This window comes from Biomphalaria glabrata, chromosome 5, assembly GCF_947242115.1.
Source record: "Biomphalaria glabrata chromosome 5, xgBioGlab47.1, whole genome shotgun sequence".
NCBI classification, from domain to species: Eukaryota; Metazoa; Mollusca; class Gastropoda; family Planorbidae; genus Biomphalaria; species Biomphalaria glabrata.
The window spans coordinates 54,686,443-54,692,868 of NC_074715.1; the positions used below are offsets into that span (position 1 = coordinate 54,686,443).

The following is a 6,426-nucleotide window of genomic DNA, read 5'->3' on the forward strand; positions in this document are numbered from 1 at the left end:
CAGCTATCAGAATGCTTAACCTTATATATCTTTTTTTTTTTCAAGAATAGAGATGTAATTCTGCTGTGTCCCTGTGAGTTGGAAACCAGTAAGCAAGTCTTCTAATAGAGGTCTGATAGAGTCATGTACATCAAGCGATCAGCACTAAAAGATGTGGACCTGATGTGGTGTCAAGCTGATGAAGCTTTTGCTTGCTTCTTTTGGCTGTTCGTTTAACACAAGACAAAGTACAGACTGTAAGATTTTTTTCCATTTTATGTTAGATTTTTGTTTTAAATTTCTTTTTAAGATTAACTTCATGTTTCTTCACTTAACCTCATGTAAGTAAGACTGTCTAAAAATTTGATTCCATGAGTGGTACTCAGACATTGGTCTTTGAATGAAGCTTGCAATAATCTCCTGGTTAACTGAAAACACAAATTGCAGTCTCACTTCGAAACTGAATGATGCATACATATTACATATATAAAGACTGTTTCTGGGGTTACTGGTTATTGCCCTGCTTGTTACAGTCCCTTATTGTGTTTATATAATTCACTAATTTCTCTTATAAAAATGTGGACCCTAGTGCTTCACATATGCTATATGTATGCATTGTTCATTGTTTCAGCATTTAGCGTCACGTTGAAACTGGCAACAAAAAAATAACAAACAAAATATTAAAGAAGCAAATTTGTTCAAGCATAATCTTTTTCTTTCTCTCTTTCTTCCACTTCTATTGAACATGCCAAATATTAAAAAAACAACTCTTTGGTGTTTAAAACAAGAAACACTGTTTTTGTGACTGTTCTAAAGCCTGAGCTGGATTATGTACATTAAATAAAAATAAAATTCATCAAGATTTTCTAGTTTGTATGAGACTTCATTGAGTTTCTGAAATTTTTTCAATTTTATGCTCCAGACTAGTGGCAAGAGCACTAAATTATTTATGTAACTACACTTGAACCACTGAGACATGATCTGACACCATTCTCTCTTTTTACTTAGAAATATAATAAACACAATAGTGAATTAATAAAGGAAATTTCACAGAAGTTAATTCATCGCAGACAGAACCAATTACCACAAAATAACCAAGACTGTATGGCAGTGTAGAACAGCTAAAAAGTAAACAGCACATTTTTTTCTATGGGACAGGTTGTGGTGACTAAGTGGTAAAGCACTTGGTTTTCAAACTGAGGGGTCTCGAGTTTGAATCCGAGTGATGACTGGGTTTTTAATTTCAGGATTTTAAGGGCGCTCCTGAGTCCACAAAACTGTAATGGGTACCTGGTAATAGTTGGGGACATGTAAAGGCCATTGGTCATTGTGCTGGCCACATGATACACAAGACAGTCTTTGGTCTAGTTTTACACCAAGATATGTTGGATTTTCTTCTTTATTTATTGGCTGAGAGTCTATTTTTAGGATGTAGTTTCTTTTTGCTGTTTTGTTGCTGTGGCTAAAGATTGAATAAACTGACTTTTCTTTGTTTATTTCCATTTTCCATAATTTTGAATATGTGGAGATAGTTGTGAGGGCTCTATTTAATTTGGATCTAGTCAGCACTGTATATTTCTCTGTAGTCCAAATTAAAAGGTCGTCTGCGTAAAGTGCCTTATTGACCGAAATGAGGTCCGGGAGGTCATTCATGAAGATTAGAAAGAGAGTGCAGCTAAGGGCTGAACCTTGTGGTAGTCCTTCTTCCAAACCTTTTTACTAGAGATGGCACCTTCGAATCGGGTTTGGATGGTTCTGTTTTTTAAGAATGCCCTGATCCAGCTGTACATTTTTCCATGGATGCCCATTTTTTTCATCTTCAAAAATAGACCTTCTCTCCACACTCTATCATAGGCTTGCTGCAAATCTATAAATACTGCTGTAGTGTGCTTGTTTTCATGAAACCCTTCTACTGTGTCCTGGATAAAACGAAAGAGGTGGTCTTCTGTTCTACTTGCTTTCCTGAAGCCAGCTTGTGCATTGTGGAGTGAGCAAGTACTTTCTAGCCACCAATAAAGTTGGTTATTTATCATTTTTTCTGCCATTTTGCCAATGTTGGATGTTAGAGATATTGGTCTATAACTTTTTGAGTCTCCAGTGGTTTATTTTTCTTTAAAATGGGTATTATGTTTGCGGTTCTCCATTCCTGTAGTATGTCTCCAGTTTTCCATGTATGGTTGATAAAGTTAAGTATACAGTTTTGGGCCTGTGGTCCTAGTCCCCGAATCGTTTCATTTGTTATTTTATCTGGTCCAGGGGATTTTCTTGACTTGAGGCTTTTTAGGGCAGTATTGAGCTCATGTAGAGTGAAGGGAGTGTCAAAGATCTGACAGTTGACTGTTGGAGCTTTTTCTTCTTTCTTTAAGATATTACTGAAGGCCTGGTCCAGTTGTTTTCTTGGCTTTGACTTGTTAATGCTGGCAAAATATTTATTGAAGGTTTCAGCCTTTTTAAGGTTTTCTGTTATTATGTCGTCAGTGCCTTTTATAGGTTGGGGGTTTGTTATTTATTTCTTTCCTGCTAGCCGGTGCAGAATGGTCCAGGCCTTTCGACCATCCTTGTTTAGATCTAGTTGTTCGCATGTTGTGGTCCACTTTTTCTTTTTTTCTGTTTTAATTTTGTATCTTATAAGTCCTGTCAATTTGTTGTACGTTGTCTTGTTCTCTCTAGTAGGTTTTTTTTCTATAGTCTTCCTGGCCATGTTTCTTTCTTTTACTAATTTGTCTAATTCAGGTGTCCAAAAAGGTTTGTATTTCTTAACTTGGCCTCGAGGGATGTGTTTTTTTGCTGCTTGTAAGATGTTGGAGACTGTAGTTGTGTAGGTTGATTTGACGTCTGTCTCAATTATGCTTGATAGTCTTGTGTCTGCTTCTTGTGAAAAAGCTGCCCAGTTAGCTTTTTTATAGTTCCATCTAGTTGTTTTGTTGGATTGGTATCTACCTGGCGTTCCAATATTGAGGAGTATAGGCCTGTGGTCACTACCTATGTCTTCAAGTACTGTTGTTTTAGAAGAGTCGGTAATGTCTGTAGAGATAAAAGTTAGGTCAGGTCTGCTAGTTGTGTTGTGTGCTCTGTGGAGGAAAGTTGGAGGTGAAGTTTTGTTTCGCAGAAGTTGGAGGTTAGAGGCATTTGTTACATCCTATATTTCTTTGCCACGCTTGTTGTAGTGTGGGTAGCCTAGGGAAGGTGTGTGTGCTTTGAAGTCGCCAGCTATTATTGTCCTTGTGTAGTGTGGTAGTTGTATGTCTATTTCTGCTGTTGATGATGGTGGGCAATAGTAGTTTTTGATGGTGTACTTTGTTCCTCCTCTCCAAAGAAGTATTTCCTGCGTGTCGATGTCTGTATTGTTCTGTATTTGTTTTACTATGGCTTGTGTGTCGTTTCTTATGAGGGTCATAATTCCCTGGCATTTGGTGCAAAGGCATCTGTACTGTGTGTAGCCTGTGATGTTTATTTTTTTCTTGGGCAGTAGTGTTTCTTGCAATAGCGCTATGTGTATATCATGCTTCTTGAGTATGTGTTGGAGTTCTGTTGTCTTGTTTTGTAGGCCTAAGATGTTTAGTTGCAAAAGGTTTAGGTGTTTGCTGCTAGTCTGTTTTTTATTTCCAGTAGCAGACTTATCACAGGCACACGCTAGTCATCAACATTTAGTTTGTTCTATTCTGCTAGACATAGACCACTGTCTTTTAGGTCTTGTTGCTTAGTTTAGCTTGAATTTTCCATTGTCCTCTCTCTATGTCTCTCTTGTTTTTTCCTTCTGTCCCTCTTTCTTTCACTATTCTTGTCTAGGTCAGTTTATAGTTCTCATTCTAAGTATGCAAGTAACATAAAAAAAAGTTTTTAAAAAAAAAGACAATTCCTCCTTTATGAAGCTGACAACTTTTTGTAAGAATGATTACTTTGCTCGTAACTCTTAATAACTAATTCTTCTTCTTCATCGTTCTCATTGTTATGTTGGAGTGTTCATATGACTAGACCAATACATGAGATGAACTGCGCTGTGGTTTTCAAATCAGGGAGCTCTCCATATAGTTTACTTTCTATTGGGGTGATTTGGGGCCAATGTCTTATATGGGCCTCTTGGTAAAGAGAGCAGTTTTGGAGGACGTGGTCGGCATTCTCTGGTGATACTCCACATGGGCAGATTTCACTGGCTCCAATTTTGAGCTTCCGGTGCATGTGTTGTCGCATTCTGTTGTGTCCGGTCCTGAGAAAGATTAGACGTTGGTCTTGTCGGGATAGCTTATAGTAAGCTTCATCTTTCTTGTGATTTGGATGAGAGCTCGTCCATTTCTCATTTATTTTGTTTACAATTAATTTCTTCATTTCTTCTGGATAAAGTGCAGAGTTTATTTGAGAGTTAGTTCTCCCACTCTTGGCGAGTGTGTCAGCCTTCTCATTTCCTTCTAGTTGTATATGGGCTGGTATCCATTGAATAACAGTTTTTTGCTGTTGTTGTTGAGCTTTGTAAGTGCTGTTCTGAGGTTTTTAATATAAGAGGAGTCAGGGTTTTGCAAGCTTTAGAGGGTTGTTTTTGCATCGGTTAGCAAGACAATCTGACTGTGAGGGGAACTTGGATGATTTGCTAGCATGGTAGCAGCTAGTGCTTCCCTTTCTGCTCTGTGACTGTCAGAGAGCTCTCCAGTTGCAATGGATTTTTCTAGTTTTCCTCCATCTGGCCATTCGATAAGTATTCCAGCTCCTCCATTTGTGGTGGCTTTATGGGATGAGCCATCCGTGTAAACTCTGATCCACTGATTGCTAGGGTAATTGGTATGTAGAAAACAGTTCACTATTTCCTTGAGCTCTGTTGGTCTGTAATCAGATTTTCTTTTTATGTTTTCAATATGGTCCCTTATAGTAGGAAGAGGGCTTTCGTCCCAGGGTGGAGATTCGTTATAGTGTATCGAGGATTCCAGAGTAATTTTTTCAAGTTGGTGTTTCTTTTTTAGGTTTAGAGATTCCTGTATGAAATTGGTCCTTTTGAGACGGTTTTTTGTGCCAGTTTTGTGGATTTTTGTTCTGAGTGGGTGCCTTTCCAAGGATTCCAATTTAGTGAATTGGGAAAGGATTTTTATTTCTCTTCTTTCATCCAGAGAGATCAGGGCAGCGGTTTCCTCCATAGCTCTTATGGGCGTTGTTTTGATTGCTCCTGTCATTACCCTTAAACCAATATTTTGAACCTTGTCTATTTTTCTTAGGTTGGTTTGGGCTGCTGAGCCCCATGCTGTGGCACCATATTCTAGTACATGTCTTACATAACTGGTATAAGTCTTTTTCAGGATGTTGTGATTAGCTCCCCAATCTGTGCCAGCTAATTTTTTCAAGAGGGATAGTCTCCGGATGCCTTTACTCTGTGTTTTATCTATTTGGTTTTTCCAGGTTAGTCTCGGGTCATAGGTGACTGCAAGATATGTAGGGCTGTCATTTTTTTCTAAAGCTTCCTTATCTAATGTTAATTTTATTGTTTGTTGTTTTGTTGACAGTGAGAATATGGTATATGTGGTCTTTTTTGTGTTAATGGACATGCCCCAGTCTTTGGACCAATTATTGAGTTTATCGAGAGCATCCTGTAATCGAAATTTCGATGTTCCTACATATTCTTCTGTGCTAATTAAGGCAAGGTCATCTGCATACATGCTGCTTTTAACTTTTCTTGGTAGGTTTTGATTTAGATCGTTTATGAATATTAGGAACAGTGTTGGGGATAGGACTCCTCCTTGGGGGACGCCATTTTTTATACCCACTGTGTGGCTTCTTTGTCCTTGCATGCAAACTAAGACTTTTCTATTATTTAGATATTCCTTTATCCAGTTGTACATTCTGTGGGATATGTGATACTGGATTAGCTTGAGCAAGAGACCTTGTTCCCAGACTTTGTCAAATGCTTTTTCTAAGTCAACCCACACAATTGTTGTTGGTTTCTTTTCTTGAAAGCCGTCTTCTATTTCTTGTGTGATGAAGGCGATTTGATCTTCTGTTGATCTGCCTTTTCTAAAGCCAGCCTGGGCTTCAGTGAGTAGGTTATTTGACTCAAGGATCCATGTCAGCCTTCTATTTATCACTCTTTCCATCAGTTTGCAAGTACAGCTAGTGAGGCTGATGGGACAGTAGCTATCCAGTTTATTTCTTGGTTTGCCGTGCTTTAGTATAGGTATCATAATGGCTTTTTTCCAGATGTTTGGAATTCTGCCAGATTTCCAGCTAGCATTGAATATTTGTAGCAGTTTTCTTTTGGCTTGAGGACCCAAGTTAAGAAGCATGTCATTAGATATTTTGTCTGGGCCCGGGGCTTGTTTTGGTTTGAGGACTTTTAGGGATTCATCTAGTTCCTTCATTTTAAGATTAGTGGTCATTCCCAAGGAGTAAGCTGGATTGTTTTCTTTAATTTTATCTTGTATTTCTGAGCTTACATCTTTATTTCTACTTTCATTAATTTGTATTTGT

General features: G+C 38.0%; 1 long non-coding RNA gene across 1 annotated transcript; it reads left to right on the forward strand.

Moving 5' to 3' along the window:
• The first annotated feature begins 242 nt into the window (after positions 1–242).
• LOC129926203 (uncharacterized) lies at positions 243–3,749 on the forward strand. Its single transcript, XR_008777850.1, has 2 exons — positions 243–2,196; positions 2,546–3,749. It is a non-coding gene; the product is annotated as an uncharacterized LOC129926203 (long non-coding RNA).
• Positions 3,750–6,426: the final 2,677 nt, after the last annotated feature.